This window comes from Anas platyrhynchos, chromosome 8 (assembly GCF_047663525.1).
Source record: "Anas platyrhynchos isolate ZD024472 breed Pekin duck chromosome 8, IASCAAS_PekinDuck_T2T, whole genome shotgun sequence".
NCBI lineage: Eukaryota > Metazoa > Chordata > Aves > Anseriformes > Anatidae > Anas > Anas platyrhynchos.
The window spans coordinates 20,974,510-20,997,476 of NC_092594.1; positions in this window are offsets into that span (position 1 = coordinate 20,974,510).

Below are 22,967 nucleotides of genomic sequence, written 5' to 3' on the forward strand. Positions count from 1 at the left end.
AGCAAGAACAAAAGAAAGTGCTTTACAGCAGTTAACACACTTATCACTTTCAATGAAGTGTCTATGGTATTATTCTCAGCAACACTTCTTTTAGGTTGGATATTCTAGACACAGGAAATAGGACAGGCTTTGAAAATTGCAACGTTTAGGACAGTTGCTTTTTTTAGTGATTCCTCCTGCAGGGAAAAAAGCCAAAGAAAATAAATTCTCACAACTTAATACAGTTTAGGGTGAAGTGATTCTAGTAAATGCTGAACACATCTTTGTATGATCATATCACAAAATGTATAAAATTTCACTCCAGGAAGAATACTGCAGAAGCCCCAGTGCACTAAAACAGTAAATGTCTATGATTGCCTGCACTGAACATCAAGTTAAAAGCAAAGGAATGAAACAGGCTTAGAAGTGAAAGCAACTCACTGGAAAAATGAAAACAGCTGCTCCTGGTAGTTTAATTGTACTGTGTTTACTTCAGAAACTAAAATCTCTCTCAATAGAAGCAAAATCACCAAAGATATATGAATTGCTGGCAGACTAGCTCATAATAATAGCTCAGTACTTCTCAGTGCAGGGTGGGAGGTAGAGCAGATGAAAATGAAGGTATGAAGTTAAGCCTGGGAAACACTGAGACAATGAAGGAAAGGTGTTGTTTTAATGTCTATGTATCTCACTATCCAAAACTATTTTAATTTTCAATAAGTTAATTTTCCCTAAGGCAATTGTCTGTGACAGTAACTTGTATATGATCTCTCTCCTTATCTTCAGCCACCAGCTTTTTCATCTTTTCTTCTGTGTTCTGTTGAGAAAACGAAGTGAGAAAGTGTCTGTGTGGGGATCTGGCAGCCAACCAAAGTCAACCCACTACAATGGTCTTTTTTTTTTTTCCTTGTGGAAAATAGAGAAAGATAGTGTTAATGCAGCGTGGGAAGAGACCCAGGTTCTGATAGTGACTAAAACTGAACTTCCAAATAGTATGAAATTGGTGTTTCTTTACTTACTGAAAGTATGTCATCAAATGTTAGTGTGTCCATCAAATTTCATCAAAGAAAGTCTTCATGAACTAAATGTGAATAATGAGAATAGGCTACATCTCTCGTTGAAGTAAATTAGCCTGTTCTTGGTTTACAATAGCCAAAGGGAAGCATTATAACATCCTGACATTTGAGATTTGCAAAGGTGACAGAGAATTGCCAGAACAAAGACAGCAATATAACTGTTATTTTGAGCACAAAAAGAACAGTTTTAAATGGAAAAACTTGCCGAGGCGATCAGCTGCGGGCCACATGCATTCTGCAGCGGAGTGGGGGATCGAGACTGGCAGGGCTTTTTTTTTTTGGCATTGAGGCCACTCGAAGCAGCCGAGGGAGCCGCCAGGACCCCGCAGCCCTCGCGAGAAACTGACGAGGCGTAGGCAGATCCAGCAGCGTCAGTAGCGGGCCATTTAAATAGGGCGCCGCCGCCATTTCGCAGCCACTTGCCGAGGTGGTCGGCTCCGGGGCACGCGCGTTCTGCAGCGGAGCGGGGGATCGAGACAGGCGGGGCTTTTTTTTCGGCATTGAGGCCACTCGAAGCAGCCGAGGGAACCGCCAGGACCTGGTAGCCCTCGTGAGGGTGGCTGACGAGGCGTAGGCACAGCCAGCAGCACCCCCTTACCCACCGTTCAAAAGCTGCCCCTAGCGAGTAGGAGGCAGTAGCACCGCAGTTAGTTAGCGCGGCAGTTCGTGCAGGCAGGACGAGCAGGTAGGGCTCCTCACTCCTCTCTTAAAGCGGTCTGTCCCTGTGGTACTGGTACTGGTAGCCTGCTTGCGAGAAACTTGGTCATGGTATCAACCAGGCAGAAAACCATGGTCTCCACATCTCTTGCAGCCTCTCCGGTGACTCTGATGTGGCTACTCAGATGGAGGGCTCGGGGAAACACACCGCTATCCAGGTCTTTGGCTACAGGGTGTACCCGAGTCTTCTGTCTGTATCCGACAGCAGCTGTGAGGGGTATGCCTCTGGGAGGTGTGCCCAGGTTGAAGAGCTGCTCAACTGGGCGATCACCAACCACATGAAGTTTAACAAAGGCAAATGCCAGGTCCTGCACCTGGGACGGGGCAACCCTGGCTATACGTACAGACTGGGCAACAAGACACTGGAGAGCAGCCCCGCAGAGAGGGATCTGGGGTGTGTGGTTGACAACAAGTTGAATATGAGCCAGCAGTGTGCCCTGGCAGCCAGGAGGGCCAACCATATCCTGGGGTGCATCACGCATGGCATCGCTAGTCGGTTGAGGGAGGTGATTGTCCCGCTCTACTTGGCACTGGTCCGGCCTTACCTTGAGTACTGGGCACCACAGTAGAAGGACATTAAACTGTTGGAGAGTGTCCAGAGGAGGGCAACGAAGATGGTGAAGGGCCTAGAGGGAAGGATGTATGAGGAGTGGCTGAGGGTACTGTGCCTGTTCAGCCTGGAGAAGAGGAGGTTGAGGGGGGACCTCATGGCAGTCTACAACTTCCTCATGAGGGGGAGTGGAGAGACAGGTGACCTATTCTCTGTAAACATCAGTGATAGGACCCATGGGAATGGTGTTAAGCTGAGGCAGGGGAAGTTTAGGCTGGACAACAGGAAGAGGTTCTTCACTGAGAGGGTGGTTGCACACTGGAACAGGCTCCCCAGTGAAGTAGTCACTTCACCAAACCTGTCTGAATTTTAAAAGCGATTGGACTTTGCATTTAGTCACATGGTCTAAACATTTGGGCAGACCTGTATGGTGCCAGGAGTTGGACTTGATGATCCTTATGGGTCCTTTCCAACTCAAGATATTCTGTGATTCTATAAAAAAAAATACAGCAAATGGTTCATCTATTTTCATGGGGGTCAGAGAGCTTCTCATAAAAAAAAAAAAAAAAAAAAAAAAAAAGCATTAACAAAATGAATGCCATGGAACGTAATTTGAAAACCATCTTACCATAACAATCATCAAAAAAGAAATGTAAATATTCCCATAAAAATAGAACACTAGTCACAGTCTAATTGGCAGAAATTCAAAGAGACTGGGGAATAGTCACATTGAAGCTATTGGGAATGAATGGGAATGCTGGGAATACATCACTGCCAGCTGCATTCACCAGTGCTGACAGCCCAGGAACAGGCAGTGGAGCTGAAAGGATTGCCTAGTTACAATGGTTAGATTATTTATTGTAAATATAGCATCTAGAGAGCAAATGGAAACCAAAAAGGAATATAGTGGGTAAGGCAACATTCTAAAGTAGGTAGCCACACAATATAAGAAATTGCAGAGAAATTAAGGCTTAGAGGAATGGTAGGAATAGGAATAATAAAAATAGTTTCATCTTTTATTATGTCTATGACAGTTATGTCCTCCTACCTACTAAGAGCTATAATGGTATCTTCTCACAGGAATGTTTGAGCAGTTTATCATTGCTATCATAACAATTTGCAAAATAATGGGCAAGTTCTTTGAAAATCATGCCTATTTATTACTTCACAATTGTGAATTTATTTTTCTCTCTTGTGATAGATTCATTGCTGCTTCAGGAAACATTAAAAAAAAAAAAAAGAATTCAGAAAAAAAACACAGAATTCAGAAAGTCCCACATACGCTGTTTTTAGCCCTCTGTCTTATTTTAAAAGTATAGGTTCAACGTGTATTACATAAGGTTTCGCAAAACCTTATGCCACTTTGTCTTAGAGTGGCTCATGGTGGAGAAGCAAAAAAGGAAAAATAAATCAATGTAATTTTTTCTTCTGGAATGTTTCCCCCCACATAAATTGTTGAGTTAAGGATTCATCGATCCAGAATTTGATCCATACTTTTGTGTTTAATAATCTTTTCTCCTAAATATTTCTTATAATCTTTCAATGAACCTTTCTTCTATGAGTTTCCCTAATAATTATTTTAACTAAGGTGGACGGTTGATACCGAAGACACCTATGATGATGAACTCCAAAATATATTCAATATAATTTCCTTTCTTGGCTCTAGAACTTCTATGCTTAATTTCATTGGATTCTTCTTATTTCTTGCTTTATCAAAAAATACTGAAAAACAGGTCCTCGTTTACCTTTTATTTGAGAGTTTTTTAATGTCTTCATTATAGTCCTCTTCATAACTTTACTGAGCAAAAGAATCTCAATTAAAGTATCCACATAATGAAATGGAATAATTTTTATATTTGCAGTCATATTTTTTCTTCTTCTGAATTTATTATTCAGTTCTTTTATACTCCAGGGGTTTCAAAAGTTGTAGTGATACCTTCTGTCTTGTTCTCTATTCTTTTCCTAGTTCTTAACTGATACTTGCTTTCTGAACCACCGAGTGCTGGAGCTGACATTGTCATATATTTATTCAGTGATTGGAAGAGCATTTCTTCAGAGGGCTAATTAGGTTAGAATCTACCATATATACAGGCAAATCTGCTTTTCAACTAATGACTTAACTTTATCAGTGCTCAATCTCATTTGCTGTGTTTTTGCTCTGTCGCACATTGTTGTGAAAGACTTACGACACAGTTCACTAAGGTCTTCATTCTTCACTGCACTAAGAATATTTGCATCACTCAACAACCTTTACCACTTCTCTTTCCCACAATAAATTCTATTCTTCTGTGCTGAGGACAATAAAAAGCAGATTATACATCAGTTTCATAATAATGAATTACTATTTCATACCTTCTATTACTCCTCTTTGGACAATGCTCATTTGCATTATAGTAATGTGTTTTAAACTGAAAGTTCAGCTTGAACTGAATCTTTTCACTAGTGGCCTGTCGAAGAATATCCGATGTAAGAAACCGTATATTGAAATTGCATATACTGAAACATACATTTTTACTTATATTACTATTCAGTTTGATTATACCACACTTGTGCTACATCTATTTATATTTTACATTATTTTTGATAAACGTTAATTTGATAAATTGATGAATGGTCAATTGTTACCACATTTTTCTTTGTCATCATGAAAGTACAACTATTCTTAGTAAGTGTTTTTTGTTTGTTTGTTTTCCTATTCCTACAAAGAAATTTCACTTTAAAATCTGAAAGTAAACTTTGGGTTTTTGTCCTATATTATCATCCTTAAGCTAATATTTCTATCCTTGTAGAAAGAGACAGGTTTGAAAGTCAACTCACTGCTATTTTGCACCACTTGGTAAAGTGCTGTAGTCCATTTGTAAATATAGAACTGAGATTACCCCAGCATTATATACTCCCAGCTGGCTGAAGAATTATAATGCCAGCTTTCACATAGGTAAGTGACATTGTGCTTTGCCATCTGGACTCACTGTTGCTAGCACAGCTTGCCGGGGTATCTGTGAAACAGGGGCTGCAATTCCTCCTTTCCTTTTTTGTCAAAAGATATGCTACAGAAGGGAACTGTAATTGTGCATTAGACAACAACACAATTATAGCTACACACTGCAATTGAAATGAGAATAAGTTTTTTCCTGACCTGTTGTCTTTAATAGACCATCAAAATAACAGCAGCACATATGCAGAACCTTTCCAGTTTCAATTCTAATATGCTGCATATTTTTAAAACAGTCACAGCTACTTTAAAATTGCATTTTTTGAATAGAAGATAAATTACTTATTTTTCTTTTATTTCATACTTATTATTTAAAAACAGATGTGTTTGTAATGAGATCTTTTTCTTCTTTCCTTCTGTTAATGTTGCATAGTTTAACTTCTCACACCTGCTATTAATTCAGTTTATTTTCTCATTTTCACATTTAAATAGACTGCAGTGACTTTTTATATATATATATCCATATAATTGTTATGTTCACTTTTCAGCAGCATCATTAGCTGTCACCTGCTTTGTTTTCTCTTGGGTTCACTTGGTAATTTCTTTGGTACTTCAAAATTTCCATTTTTGTCTGCTCTAATGGTAGGTTGTACTATTGCTCTCTATTTGCTTAGATGAAGGTCATTAACAATTATGATAATTATTTGATCCTCCACTTGCTGTGAGGTTGTCTGGACCATGTGGCAGCAACAAATTCATGAGCTCATGCTCAGGAGGCCTTTGTGGAATTTGGGCCTCATGAGAAGGGACATGCCAGGGAAGGACACCTTACAGAGCTTTCACTTGCTATTTAAATGGCCCTTAGAGATCAAAGCAACCTGGATCACTGCAGACAGAGACTGGGAGAGGGCCCATGAAGGTTCCCCAGGGTGCTTTTCAGGCTGCTGTGTGCGGCTGCTGTGTGCGGCTGCTGTGTGCAGTCTGTGCAGCACTTCCCAATTTTTATTCTTTATCTTCTGTTAACTTCTAGATAAATGGGAGATGCTGGGAGAGTCTGACTCCTGGTTAGAGAGTGACAAGCATCCTTTAAGCTATCACAGGGGAGGCAGAGAGTACAGCACCCAAGAAAAGAAGTTTGCAGGGCAGATTGTATTAAAAGCCGCACAAAGGCACCTTTATCTTGTGTTGCTCTACGTATAACAGGGACAGAAACCTTCAGAAAATAGAAAACAATATTCAATCTCATATTTAAAATTTACCAGAGGAAAAAAAAAAAAAGAAAAAAGGCTTAAATTAAAAATTAAATGTTTAATTTGATGAATAAATCTACAAATCTGTTTTATGATACCATAGCTGGGTATTCAGGGCCTTCCACTGATGAATGATACAGTAAAAAAAAAAAAAAAAAAAAAAAAAAAGAAATAAAATAAAATATATATTTTCTACAGTAATTTACCAGTATTTTAACCTTAATTTTACTATGATTTGAAAAATGATTTTGATGAGTGATATTACCTTTGTGTCATCATTAAAAATACGCAGGTTTCTGCAAATAAATTTTAATAACTATTTAAAAGTATTTAATCAGTATTTAAAAGGAGATCTGAGCTGTCTGGGCATATAACTAGTGATTATATATATAATTTTCTATACAATTTATGGGAAGGGGCAAACTTTTGTTGGTTATAAGAATATGAATTTATTTTAAAAATATTCCTTGTGAGAGTGAGACAGTAATATTCTTCCATGTCCTTTGTTTCTCAAATCTTAAAGTCAAGGTTAAAATACTTGTAACCTATTCCCTGACCAGCTACTAATCAAGACTTATAAAAGTCACACTAAATATGTTAATATAAAGTAATAAAAAATAATACAAAATAAATTAATTAAATTTTTCCAAGATCTTACTCTATTGTTTAGTAACCAGATTTTCAGGGATCCAGCCTGTTTGTTCTCCCACATAGCATCCTTCCGATATTTACTGTAAGGAGTGTATGTGGCTACTCTTTCAGTACTCCCTTGGTAGCAAATGAGGAAAGAAAGCACAGGAGCAAAGAAAGTTCAAAACTTTTTAGTTTCCAACTAACTTCCAAACTTTAAAGTAATGCTAAAGTAACAAAGACAAATGCACACAGAGACACACAAGATATATGTTTATTATTTTTTTTGGACTGTGGAAATGGGAAATAAGAGAGTCACACTTCCATCCTTTGTTTTTCCTGAGTGGTTACACAGCAGTCATTTCTTCATGAATGCATCAAAAGATTTCACCTGAAATCATTACATCAGTGGTTCTACATCATGAGTGTAAACTAGTACCTATTCTGTGTAAAACAGGTAGACACCGGCTTCTGGTTCTGGATTTAAAGAATAGAAACATATAGTAGGATTCATACTCATTATGAATGGCAGTTTAGGAAATATAAAGGCATACAAAGCAATTAGATTTCAGATAAAGCATCTTTTTCCCCTCAACTGCATTTCTCAGTGTCATGACCAGAGGGATGCATCTGATTCTGTGCAGTGTACAATACTGAACAATTTAACTGTAAATTGTCTTCTCTGTCAGGTCAGATATTTTTTCCCCTGCAGAGATGAGGCATAAAGGAAAAGCAGTGGGATTTCTCTTAACAGAGCACCCTCTCAATTGTACTACTCACTTTAAACAAGCACACCAATTGATGCAAAAGAACTATCTAAGACCAGTGAGTCATGCACCCCTGGGCATGGGATGAAATTGTTCTATCTGTATCAGAGACTGTAGTATTCTTTCTGTACAGTACATGTACAAGTACCTTAAATCAGGACTATTGTACTGTGACATTTCTATTCTAAACAATTGCAAGTTAAATCAATGCATGTTTTATCATGTCTTTGAATGTCTAGAAATAGGTTGCTTCACAGTATGTCATCAAACACTTCAGTATGAAAATATTTACTCTGCAGAGCTTTGTAATTCTGCATTGGATAACTTGGACTGTATAAAAAAATATCTCCCAATTCAGAAAAAAAATGTTCATATCCTACTCATAGTCCAGCGTGGGAGTAATCTAGTTACCCTCTCTTAAATCAGCAGAAAACAGAAAATGGACTAAAGCTCTCCCATGTCCTTCACAGATCCATCACTACATCACACATCACCGAGGAGGTCTGCAAAAGAGAGCATGTGCTTTTGACAGCAGAATGGGATTCAAAATTTGAGTGGGATGAGCAAGGATCTGGGACTTTACTATTCATTTACCTTGGTACAAGGTCAGAAGCAGGCAGCAGTGAATTTCTTATCCTTGGTTTTGTTTTATTTAGTCCTTAAACAGAATAAAACCCATAACAAAACTAAATAAAATCATATTTCTCAAGTAAATACAAATCACTGAAATTACAGACAATGCCAAGATACCTATAAAATATATACTTTATAGTAGGACTTACATTAATTTTTTTTCTGACAGAATTTAAAAACACCACATTAACATGAATCTAAAACATAACTTGTAACAGTCAGATAACAATGATAAGTTTGGAAGAAACTACAGATTTATTCCCACGTAATACATAATGGTAGAAAAATCATATAGACATGAATGTAACATTTACTTCAGTCAATGATGCAAGAAAAGGAGTATGAGAAATGTTACAAGTTGAAATCAGTAAATAAATTTAACCAAAAATAGGCCTGTTTGGGGGTCAGTACACATCAATCACAAATGCTAAGATTGTCCTACTTGATAACAAACACACTCTCTGAATGTGTGTACTTTTGTGAGATAGCATTTACTTTCTCTTTTCTCAAGATACTTTTTCATGTGTGTAAATATGTATGGTAATTTAGAGTATTATATATATATATGTGCATATAATTTAAAGTAATTATATATATATATATATAAAGACTAACTATGTAGTTAAAGAGCAAATTAGAAAGAATTAGACTGTGTTTTCACTGGTCTGAGGTTTAGACTTAATTAGATTTGACAATTGTAATGACAGCGATCATGGCTGCAGAGACAGAAAGTCCACCTTGAATATAGACCATTTTCCTTAAATCTTAGAGCATAGATCTGCTATGTATGTCTAGTTCAACACAATGAATTCCTAACTAAAGACATCTAGCAAATGAATGCAAATGCAATTAGGTAGAAAATTAATATACTACTCTTGGATGTATTTATTTTACATTGTTATAAATTGAAGTAGGTATAATGTCTTCATTTTTTTTTTAATTTATTTTTATTTTTATTTTTATTTTGGTCAGAATGCAAAACTTGCTTTAAGGCTTACTTTCCCTTAGTTGAATGACAGAAACACTTGCTAATATGCTGTCAGTGTATTTCAAGTCTCATTTAGCTCTTGTCTGTTGCAATCAACTGACATCTTTGCCTATTTTCACTAAAAACTGATAATTCTGGACACTGGATTTTCTAAATTAAGTATGAAAAGCCAAGATTATTTAAAATGCAATGGATCTTTACACCTGAGACTTTTGAATGACGGCAGCAACTTTGAACTGTGATTCTCCTATTCCTTATAAAGGGCAGATATGAACAAATAGACATATTTTAACAAAAGCAGGATGACAGTATTCTGACTGTTGGTCTTTCTTTTCCTTTGTTTTCTACCCAAATGTATAAGCCCTAGTATTTCACTCCTTTGTGAAAAAAGTTCAAATATTTTTCATTAAGCAAACAAAACCATAGTTTCCCCTGAAACAATTCCAGAAATTCCATGGGGATAATCAATAGTAATTGAAAAAGAAATATTTTGTTAGCACCCATGTCTTCTGTCACTGTAAAGTCACTGTAGTCTCTAAAAATAATAATAAAAAATAATAATATATATATTTTTTTCTGTGCTAGACCCTCACAGAGACCGTCTTTACTGATTCAAATGTTGTTTTCCTTTAAAAATGTTGGATGATATACTTGTACAGTACATCGTATACATAGAAGATTAGTGGATTAGTGACTTAAAAAGATTAAAAGCTGTTTTAAGACATGATAGTTGAGAACAAATGACTTAGTTACCATTCTAATGGATAAAATCCCTTACTGCAATGATACTGGAAGTCTGCTGAGTAAAAAAAAAATAAAATAAAAATCTGGTGGCATTCAGCTTCACACATAGTTAAACAGTCCAACTGTTTCCCAGTTATCTATATCACATTGTCAAATGCACTGTTTATAATATTAATAGCCATAGCCACTGCAAAGTGATTTTTTTCTCTTGGTTTCCCTGTTTTAATCAGGAAATAATGACTACACTGTGCTGTAAGTTATCAACACTCCTTGGTTTTGAGTTTCTTTTTAAAACACTCAAAGGTAATAGATTTCACTCATTATCAGTAACAAATTACTGAACAGTATTTTGCTAAAACAATTGATTTTAAAGGACCTAATCAGTGTAATCATCCTGTGAGTATCCTGGTTTGCAAGTCAGATAATGAGTGACTGGAACCTGCTCACCTTTTAGGTGTTCCAAAACGGGGATTTACACCCTTAAAAGTTTCCCACCTCTGTTGAAGCACAGCCAATGTCCTTTAACACAAACCTTGGAATACACATACCTACTAACACATGCCTACTACGTATACATAAGAAATCAACCAATCAGACATCTGGTGTGATGGCTGGCAGTCTGACATCTTAATACATTTTTTTGTCCTTGAATGCTGATGTATGTATAATAGAATATCTATATCTGTATATAAATAAACATATACATTTCTATATTTTTGTACAGTCTGTTACATGTTCATGCACATAAGAGGACTTCATAGTTCTAAGTAAATGGGCAATGAACAATATAGCATTCAGAGAGGACAGGGGATAAAGTAGTATCAGAGGTACAGAGAGTACAAAAGAAATTATTTGTATCCAACAGCCTGAGAATGGTGATGCTGCTGCCTCTACTTTTCCCCGGGTCCAAGCAGACGTGAGGCTGAAGATGTATTCCCAGCTGGCACACACACAAAGCACATGTATTCAGTAACATATACATGGACGCAACAACAACAACAGCCTTGCTCTTGCTCTGCTCTCTGTCTGAAAGGATGAAGTCCACTCAGGAGAATACATAGACACAAAGGGATAAGGCGGATCCCTCCAGCAGTTGCACTCAGACCCTCAGCCTGGCTTCAAAGTAGCAGGACAGGCAATGATTTGGCTTCCCCTCATGCCAATAGTCTCTCTGAACTCCTTGATGGGTATACAGATCAGTTTTACCACAAAACCTAACAGTCAATTAGTCAATTTAAGTCCAGAAGAAACAAGTTGAGAATTGTGAAAGTGTAACTGGAATTTCTGCATTTGTCAAGTCTGAAATGTTTTTTTTCTGCGTTTGTCAAGTCTGAAATGATTTCCTCTTTATACTGTTTTTCTTCTCCCCCCCTCCCCCTATTTTTCTAAGTAAAGTAAGATACTTGACTTAGTAGAAGAAAATATTATTTACCTTTCAAAATTTTTATGCTGCCTAAATTGTGATTTTTTTATGTTTATCTACCACAACAGATACTTAAATTCAATTTCATTACTTCATACATTTTCAAAAGTTTTAATTTATCCTTTACTTTAATATGCCTTTGGAAATATACAATAATATCTCAAGATGTAAATCTGACCATTCCTGAAAGAATTCACAGTAATTTCTTCTGTTTTGCATGCCTGAATGTCCTTATTATACAAATTCTGAAAAACTCTATATTTTAGGTTTGTTCCAACTTAATTAAGTAGCTTTTTTTTTTGGTTATGCAACTGGTTGGCACCAGTGCACTGGTTGGCACCACTCAGTCAGACACTAAACCTGAAGAAGTTACAACATATTACTTCCCAAATATCCGTAAATCACAACACCCAAAAAGTTCCCATTGCTTTGTAAAGCAGGGGAAATTTGTTTAGTAAAGCATTAATTTGCGGGATAACCTCTTCAATGTCCTCAAATGTAAGGCAGAGGTCAAGAGAAAATACAAACTAGATCTGACTCCCTTGGTGAAAGAATAAAATGAGCATATGGGGAAAAATCAGGCAAAAACTGAGGCACAATTGAGTCTTTGAGTTTAAGGAGAAATCATAGGTAAATCATTATTAAATAACAGGAGAAACATAGTATAGAGTGTTGATTGAGATCTAAATATTTAAGCAGGATTCAAGTCAAGATAGCAGCAGAGGCAACAAAAAAGCCAAAATATGGAATTACTTTATTTTTAAATCACTATTTTGTAAAATATCTAATATCTAATACTTTAATACTACAGACATAGTTACATCTATAACCTGATAAACTTCTAAATAGAGAGGAAAGATTTCAGTTTCAGATGGGGGAAAAAAAGAGAGTGTTTAGATACATTAGAAATTTTCTCATTAGCCTGATCTAATCTCATCTTGAAATACTCAAGAAAACTCAGTGAAGTATTTGTTGTTAATCTTTAGTGTTTAGCATTAAAAAAAAAAAAAAAGTACAGCGAGTTACATGTCAATGTTCTTTGTCACTTTTTTTTTTTTTCTCAAATATTTACAATCAAATAGTTTAAACAAGAACATGTTACTCACAACTTCTGTACACACATCTCTACTCCTTAATATATCCTGACATTGTGTCCAGTATCTAACTTCATATGTACATTTCCTACACTTCATAGGCAGACACATGAACAAAAAAAAAAATCCAGAATGCACAAAGCACAAGTGGAAAGAAGTCCTTAAGTCAATAAGCAAGAACACCAGAATCACTTGATTAAAAATAATACAATAAAATGAATACAATTAATGAGTCTTAAATGCATCTTCTCTTACTTGACAACAGTTAAAAATCAATATATGTGCATATGTTATTAAACTACAAATGAATTACAAAAATACACTGTATAAACTTCAAGGATTAGTTAATGAGACATTAGGAACTTTCAAAAAATGGGATTGAGCACAAGAACTATTGTGCCCATGCAGACGCATTTACAGCTTTAAAAGTGTTTATCATGTATTATGTATATAACAAAGAAATTGAATCTTTCTTGGGCTGTTGGAAGCTGAATAGAAGAAACTTCTTACCAAGAAAATAAAAATTGTCAGTGGAAGTTATATTTTGAAATACTAAGTAGTGAAACTTATAGCTACTCTTATAAAAGTTAAAAATTCAGGGTGACTTCACATCTCATAATTTTGCCTGTGAAAGCTGTGCAAGACACCGTTGTATCAGGAAGTTCAGCTCCATGCTCTGACTGCAGCACCTGATAGCTATAGTTAAGTGCCATCTGCTTCCATGAAAGAAGTATGAAAAAGTCCACTAAACAGGGGGAGGAAAAGTACTCATAATTAAAATGTCTCATTTTTTCTGTTTTGTTTTATGTTGACTTTTATCACTATTCAATCACATAATAAGAAAAAAAACTTTTTTATATCACAGTGATGACTTAGACTACTGCTTGAAAGCCTTTTGTATCAATCCCAGAGAGACCCTACATGGCAATAGTTAGTGGGTAACACATTAAGAGTAGGACTGTATGGGATGTCTGAAGTTAAACAATCCAATACCTCCTTCTGCCTGCTCAGTAAGGCTATAAGATCACTGTGAATTTTAAAATAATTATTTTATCCACTACTTTTATAGACTTTCATGTGAACTGATAATTAATGGTTTATTAAAAATAGACAAAAAAGGGCAAACATCATTTCTATCATTTAATTCGTGAAAGTCAAACTGAATTAAATGACAGAATGCATGTTTTAAGGGTGTCATTAGGAGCTTATTATGAAAGGATCACACAATGCCTAGTCTATCTGCCATTGTCTTTTAGCATAGTAGTAGTAGCAACTTCAATATGAACACTGCTGGGGAACTGTCATGCCCCTGGAGGACAATTAAGCAGAGATTTGTGTTTAAATATTTGGTGGAGAAAAAAAAAAAGAAAAAAAAGATTTCATAAGCAATGCATTAAACAAAGTCCTACTGCTGTATGTGCTTCTACAAGAAGTCTGCCAAGGCAAGGCCCAAGCTCTTTCCTTGCCACAGCACCAATCTTGTGCACATACAGAGCACCTTAGTCTGTCACTGGGCTCATACCACAGCACAGCACAGCTCTGCTGTCTGGATGTAGCTGGATGTGGTCTCTGAGCACTCACATTCTAGATTGATAGAAGACAAAAACTTGCGGTTTCTCAACTTATCAGTGAGAGAATCTTCACTTATGCAGAGTCATGCTACTTTTGGCACTCCCACTCCCTGACAGTTTAACTCATTCTGCAGACAGGTCTCCTTGACCTTCATGCCACATAATTCCTCTGTAAAAAATTACCATTGGTGCGAAGTTGCAGTTTTAATTTCCCCTTCAACACAAACATAGAATGATAATGTAACTTCTAGCATGAATTCAACCATATTAAACATCAGAAATCTCATTAGAGGACAATCAGTTTTGCAGGTGAAGCCTGAATTGTTCTAAGCAATTCATCTACAATCCATCTACATAAAGAAGCCACATCTCTATCTCATTTTTGTCATATCCATCATATCCTCTGTTACATCTCAGTCTCAGAGGGAGGGGAAAAAAAAAAAAAAAAAAAAAAAAGAAAAACTATCAAGTATGAAGAAGTTGCTCGGTTTCTACTTTGGGAGATCATGATTCATTTACTGCATTGTATGGAACATTAGTTCTGTGTATTAAACGTGTTTCATAACCGAGTGCATTATCAAATATGTCTATATTAGTTTCTTAATCAATACTAGTGCTATAATTGGTGCTAATGTCATATCAGTTTAAACCACTGCTAGAAGGATGGAGAAAATATCTGCTTGGAGCAATGAAGAGTATTTCTAGTTGATACTTTTCAGCCTCTGTATCATACAGATCATACTTTTCATCCTCATTGCCTTCATGACAGAGAAACACTGACTGGCAGTAAAGACAATTCATATATAACTACCACCACACCTAAGACCTGAAAGGAAGACAGTGCTTTTGCATTACTGATTTTCAATTTCTTTAAATATGTTTGACACTCCTTCAGAAATGTCTTCCATATTTCTGACTGTTATTGCATAGACCAAACAGAAAATCTACAGCTTTGATTTGGAGACCACAGATGAGTTTAACCTTAAAATGTATCCATGACTGTGTGTATTGTTGTTGAGCAAAATTTCTTTCCATCTACATGAATTAACAAACTGCAGACAAATGTTTAGAATACTCTTTCACAAATTCCTAGCATATATCTTCCATGTAAAAGCACGTAGTGCCTCACCACTAAATGTACAGAAGTTTGTATCTCCACTGATGGACATAAATCTTCATCATAAGAAATTATGTATTTTTCTCAGTAGGACTAACACATATACCTCCATTGTTTTGCAGATGTATTTTCAAAAGCTGAAAGTTATGTTCTTTAAAAACAAACAAGTAAACAAAACAGTCACTTAAAGCTGGTGAAGTAAATAATTTTATATAAAGTGACATGCAAGCAAAGACTACATGGTCTTGTTAGGCAAACTAAAAGAACTGTGTAAAACTGAGAACTGTATATATATCAAGACTACCAGTAGCAGACTTCTACTTAAAACTTCTGCATGCATTTTAAACATCCAGAACAATGTTTAGGTTTATACTTCCTGTGCTTTTTACTTTAACTCCAGTTCTTTTTGAACACAAATTCACTTTAATGAGGGAAAGCTGAATATGATACACTGCATTTTATCATTTACTTTAACCATGTTTGTCACGTCACAGCTGATTTTCCTCTGAGAAATTGTTTTAAACAAATTTCCTGTTTTTTGTTCTACATATTGTTCACATAATTTAGCTTTGTTGATTTTGCTGACATACATTATTCTTGGCTAGTGCTCCATTTGTCTTCTCTCCTAATTTTTCACTAATATTCAAAAGCTCATACTGCATATTAATATGCATACAAAAAATGCAAGTAAGCATTTTTCTTTTAAACTATACAACACTATAATTTTGATCTAAAAAAAAAAGAACAGATTATCAAATCTTTCTTACAGTAGATGACCTAATGCAATAGTAACTTTTCCTTGAGATCTTTCCCTTCTTGAGCTTTAGTTCATCTGTGCTAAGTAGCACAAATAAAATGCAGAGAGTAGGAATGGAAAAATTTAAATATTTAAAAAGGCATTTCTTTTTAATTACTATTAATAGGGAAATTATTCCATGTAGATTTGCCCTGTCTGGAGGGAAAGAAGACTAGAAGTTGAAAACATATTTCTTACTATTTTATTTCTATGATTTCTACTCCAGAATATCTTAATACTTAAGTTCAAAACAAATTTCCATAAATAAAATGAGTGTTGTTTGAATTGCTAAGTTTATACTGGAAGCAGATACAAAAATAGAACAATTTATATAGACCTTTAAATGCACCATACCTTTATGCACTATTATTCCTTTTAAACCAACCCAACCAATTCCATGATGATTCAAATGCAAACACCAAGATTAATCTCACTACACCACTTTTTTTTTAATGTTTGACCCTTCTTCTCCACATACCTTGACAGTATTTTCTTCACATTGATATATATCATCAAGGAGGCTTAGTGAGCCCTTCCAAAATGCTTATCAGTCTCAGAGTCATAGAGAGTCTTAGATCAAAGGATCGTAGAATCCATCTCCTGGCTCTGCACAGGACTAGTTAAAAATCAGACTATGTGTCTGAGAGAATTGTCCAAATTCTCCTTGAACTCCAGCAGCTCAGTGCCATGACCTGGGGAGCCTGTCCCAGTGCCCAGCCACTCCTCAGGGCAGAACCTTTTCCTAACCCCCAGCCTGACCCTCCCCATCCCAGATCCATGTTGTTCCCTTGGGTCCTGTTGCTGTCCCCAGAGAGCAGAGCTCAGCACCTGCCTCTCTGCTCCTCTTGTGAGGGAGTTGCAGGCTGCCATGAGGTCTCCCCTCAACGTCCTCTTCTTTAAGCTGAACAAACCTAATTACCTCAGCCAACCATCATGTCTTGATGTCCTGACCTCTCACCACCTTTGTTGCTCTCTTTTGGACACTCTCGAATAGCTTTATGTCCTTCTTGTATTGTGGTGACAAAAACTGCCCAGAGTACTTGACGTGAGGCCACACCAGCATGGAGTGGGACAATCAGTAACGATCTTAATGTCTGGAACACGGAACAGTCAGGAAATTTCATCAGTCTTAATTTAGTATTGAAATTTGTAGTGCCACTCAATTCATGGTGCTAACCAGGGTTTTGTTATTTCCTCCCTCTGAAAGTTAACAAACACAAATGATACAGAGTAATGGCTGGCATAAAGCTGTTTTTGAGATAGTAGTACAACACCAAAGTAGATGCAGTTATCACCTGGGTTTCCTCTGAGTATCCAAAGGGCTGGGAATAATAATCTGTACTTTATGCAGATTTTCTTCCAAAGCTTTGTAGAAATGTTCTCATAAATAGTCAGTGTTAATTTCTTTCCATTATTATACTCTGCTATATTAGCAAGACCAAGTATTTAACATTCCTAAAAGTCATCAGTAATTACTCATGGTTCAAGGGACAGTAACGAATTATCTCTTTCCTTCACTGAACCTATCAAGCAATAAATAGGCTGCAATGATCTTAGCACAGAAAAAGTTACGATACTCTTATTGACAGGAAGGGCATTAGAACAAGTTCATATGCTTTTGCTTCTACATTTTAGTCAGCATAGATAAGATTGTACCTATTAGTTCCTTGGAGAGTTTATAAAAATAGAATATCTATGTTGGATGGATGGATGCTCATTTTTGTTGTTGCTGGTTTTGTTTGAATATGATTATCAAATAAACAGGAAAAATCAAAGATTTGTAAGAGAAAAAAACATGTTCAGTCTGCATGGAGGACTGTATTCATCACATGAGTAACATCAACAGCAGAAGTTTTATTCAAATGTAATTTCTTGTTCTCTTTTACTTTCAGTTCTTATGCTGTTATAGTCTTGTTCTAATACAGCTGAAAAAAAATGAACCAAAATTCAGAGAGAATTTTTGAGTCTTTGGGTTTATTCTTAAATTACTATGATAATAATTATGTGCAATTTTCTTTATCTTTATTCTACTGGAACAGCAAAATAGCTTCAAAAGAAATAAAGTGACTGTGGCTAAGGTGGATCTCAATCCACTTTAGGACTGGGAGGGAGAAGGGAGGAAGGGAGATTTGGTAACAATACAACATTTTCCAAACACAATAGTGGCATGATGGCACATATTAAAATGTATAGATGTATTACACATATTTGTCTTAAATCAATTAAATAATTTAAAAATATGATATAATAGTGTATTATTTGAGTGTCATTAAATGTTTTTGTGGGCACTTTGCTTAAGAAAATTAATCTTCAGCAATTTAATGCTATTTAGAAAAATTCAGAATAACTTTCTTACTTATAGAATTATAGAATCATAGAATCACAGAATCATGGAATGGTTTGGGTTGGAAAGGACTTCAAAGATCAGCTAATTCAAACCTCCTGCCATGGGCAGAGACACCTCCCACTAGACCAGGTTGCTCAAAGCCCCATCCAACCTGGCCTTCCAGGGCTGGGGCATTGCATCTACAGCTTATCTGGGAAACATGTTCCAGTGCCTCACGTAAAGAACTGCTTCCTAACATCTAATTTAAATCTACATTCTTTTAGTTTAAAGCCATTACTCCTCCTATCAGAACACTCCCTAAAAATGAGTGCCTCTCCTGTTTTCTTGTAGTCCTCCTTTAGGTATTAGAATGTTGCTGTAAGGTCTCCCCAGAGCCTTCTCTTCATGCTGAACATCCCCAGATCTCTCTGCCTGTCTTCATAGACTCTGATCATCCTTGAAAAAAAAATTATGGTAATACAATATTTACAGTAGTGAGGCAAAACAATAAAAAAGATCTAATACAATCCAAGAGATGCCAGAATTATCATGCTGTAATAAAGCGGTTGCTATTACATATAAACTATGAATTTGGAAGTAAGAGCTTGGTGTAAATAAAACTAAGACCAAAATAGGTCTTACGAAGAACCTTAAAAGACTGACATGTATGTTCTGCATGGTTTTATTGTATTGTATTTTATTTATATATTTATTTATTTTTAAAAAGACAACTGAAGATTTTTTTTTCATAAGGCAATTGAATTTAACATATAGTGATTCTAAATTTATTGGTTTGCTTTTCTTAATCATCATTGGTAGATTTAAAAGTATAGGAGAAATCTCTGGATGTAAGCATCTTTCCTCTCCTCACGTTACTACCAAAATTAGTTCAAGATCAGTGACAGAAAATACCACATATGACACAGGATTATGTATTTGTGAAGAATGACTAAACAAAGAGTAAACCAAATCTTACGTAGATTTAATTTCAGCTCTCATTTGTTTTATTAAATATTACAGTGATCAGTAGGGGCAGCTTTCAAGTGAAAAGCAAGCAGAATTAAGGTTTTCAGCCTGTCACAGAAGGGCTGAAACTACACCTCAGCTAAATCAGAAGAAAGACACTATTATTTGTCAACAGCAAGTAATAGTATTTTTATACCAGGACTTCATGAACATAAGTTTGACACAGACTAACATAAAGCCTGTTAAATTCAAATAAAATGTAGATAATGCAAAAGACAACAAAGTCTAAGTTAGTATTGATGTTAAGATTGTCTCACTTCTTACCAAAGTTTGAAAGGGACTGGTGAAAAAGAGGCCTTTGCAAGCAGTAAAGAATCGCATAAAGCAGTTACCTGAACAATGGCAGTTCTTCAGTAATTGCAGTTTGCTCTTCTATCTTGTGATCTTCCCACTGCCTCTTTCTCTATCTTTCAATACTAAGATGATTTCAGTACCTCTCTGACACTACCATTGCTTCGGGATGTTATCTTTGGTACTTTTTATTCTAGTGGGTTTTCTGTGTTTATTTGTACAGATCATACAAAAACTGCTACTGGGCTGAATCCAGAGCTCAAGAAAAAGGTTTCATAAGCTCTTTCTTCCTGCGGTGAGCCATCAAAAGAAAACTAATAAAAATTGATGTTGATTCTTAAAAGAATTCTATAAATTCTATAATATATAAATGTTATAAGTATTTTCTGAGAGTATTTCTATTTTTCTTCCCTATTAAGCATTTTTTTTATCTTGATAGAATGATAGATTAATTAATCAAAGGAAAAAATGTATCACAGCAGGACCTGATACCTAAGAGAATTTTCCTATTATACTGGCTTTGTACTACAAGAATATATTTTAAAGGTACTCTCAGTTTAATGCTCAGATACATTCTTCTACAGTATGATGAATGTATAACAGCCTTTTGATGGCTTGGGGGTATTGTCAAAACCACATTTCATGGATTAAAAGCAAATTAAACTAGAAATGTCTCTCTCTCTCTCTCTCTCTCTTTTTTTTTTTTTTTCCTTGTCCCCACAGGGGAAAAAAAACAACAAAGGAAAATAAAAAGAGAAAAATAAAACAGAGAGAATTACATTTAAAATAAAAACAGAATGGTTATGAACAACTTGGGTGGAATTACCTCTGTTAAGTATTTTGCATGTTTTTTTTCTTATCTAAATATTTTAATATTTTCATAATAGAGATACAGTGATATACACCATATAATCTAATACAATATCTCCAGTGAAATTATAATAATTATGTAAAAAATACATTGAAATTTTCATGAAAATCCTACTAAATGTATTTATTTCGCAATCTAAAATATTAAGATATATATATATATATGGAATATATATATATGTATGGTTTGATTCTTAAACACATAGTTCACAGAATCATAGAATCATGGAATGGTTTGGGTTGGAAGGGACCTTAAAAATCATCCAGTTCCAACCCCACTGCCATGGGCAAAGACGCCACCCCCTAGATGCCACCCAGGTTGCTCAAAGCTCCATCCAGCCTGACCTTGAACACCTCCACAGATGGGGAATCTACACAGTCTCTGGGCAACTTGTTCCAGTGCATTGCCACCATCTGAGTGAAGAATTTTGTCCTAATATCTCATCTGTATCTGCCAGTTTAAAACCATTCATTCTTGTCCTATCACTATCTGCCTGTATAAAAGTCACTCTCCATATTTTTGATAAGCTCTCTTTAAGTGCCGAAAGGTTGCAATGAGGTCTCTCTGGAGCATTTTCTTCAGAATTAACATCCCCAGCTCAGCTCATTATTCATAGGAGAGGTATTCCAGCCCCCAGATCAACTTTGTGGCCCTCCTCTGGACCCTCTGGTTTTAATGGGTCCTTCTTGTGCTGGGGGCTCCAGATCTGGATGCAGTACTCCAGATGGGTCCTCACAAGGGCAGAGCAGAGGGGGACAATCACCTCCCTCCACCTGCTGGCCACTCTTCTGCTGATGCAGCCCAGGATGCAGTTGGCCTTATGGGCTACAAGCTAGCATTGCTTTCTCTTGTTGAGCGTTCCATCCACCAGAACCCCCAACCACGGCTGCTCTGAATGAATTTTTCATCCAGTCTGTACTCCTGTCTGGGATTGCCCCGACCCACCTGCAGCACCTTGCACTTAGATTTGTTGAACCTCTTTAGGTTCACATGGGCCCAATTCTCAATCTCATCCAGGCCCCTTTGGATAGCATCCCTTCCTTCTATTGTATTAACCTTACCACTCAAGTTGGTGCCATCTGCAAACTTGTTGAGGGTGCACTTGATCTCACTGTCTATGTCACTGATAAAGATATTAATCAGTGCTAGTCCCAAGACAGACCCCTGAGGGTCACCACTCATCACCAGCCTCCGTCTGGACATAAAGCCATTGATCACTACTCTCTGGGTATGGCCTTCAAGCCAACTCTTTATCCACTGAATGGACCACCCATCAAACCCATATCTCTCAATTTGGAGTTCAGGATGTCATGTGAGACTGCATCAAAGGCCTTGCAGAAGTCCAGGTAGATGACACTGGCCAGTCTTCCCATATCAACAGATGCCATCACTCCATCTTAGAAAACCACAACTGGTTAGGCACAATTAACCCTTGGTAAACCCATGCCAGATGTCTTGGATCACCTCCTTGTCCTGCACGTGCCTTAACATTGCTTCCAGCAGGATCTTTTCCATAATCTTGCCAGGCACAGAGGTGAGGTTCGTCAGTCTGTAGTTCTCTAGGTCTTCCCTTCTACCTTTTTTAAAAATGGGAGTGATGTTTCCCCAGCTAATTCTCTCAGGACCCTGGGATAAGTAGGATAATTTTAACAATTAAATTAAAGTTATTCTGTGTTTCTGTTAAGTTTCTATTTGCCAACCACTAACATTTCTTCTTGACTTGGATGTACATGTATTTAAGAGCCTGGGACTTCACAGGAATTATATGATCAGTTATTACTGAAAGTTACCTTTTAGAAATTGAATGGCTCACAATAGAATAGGCTGTGTTCCTTAGGCTGACATGCAGAGAAAATCCAATATTAACTAGATTTTATTTATTTATTTATTTATTTCTTATTAGGAAGTTTTTGCTTTTAAGGTCATATTTCAACATAGACTTTTTTAGTGACATTGATTGTACAGTAGCATTTGCTCTGACCTCAAATGTACCTGTTTCTGTTCTTCACCATCTCACAGGGAATGTCTAAATCAGCACTAACATCAGGAGAAAAAAAAAAAAAAGTATATTCCCTCTAAGAACACTACATTGTTTAAATGTCTAGTGTTTCTAAAATGAAGTAGAATATACATTTAGTAGATTGCACCACATGATCACCACTGTGACAGCATCTTGTGTTGATTCT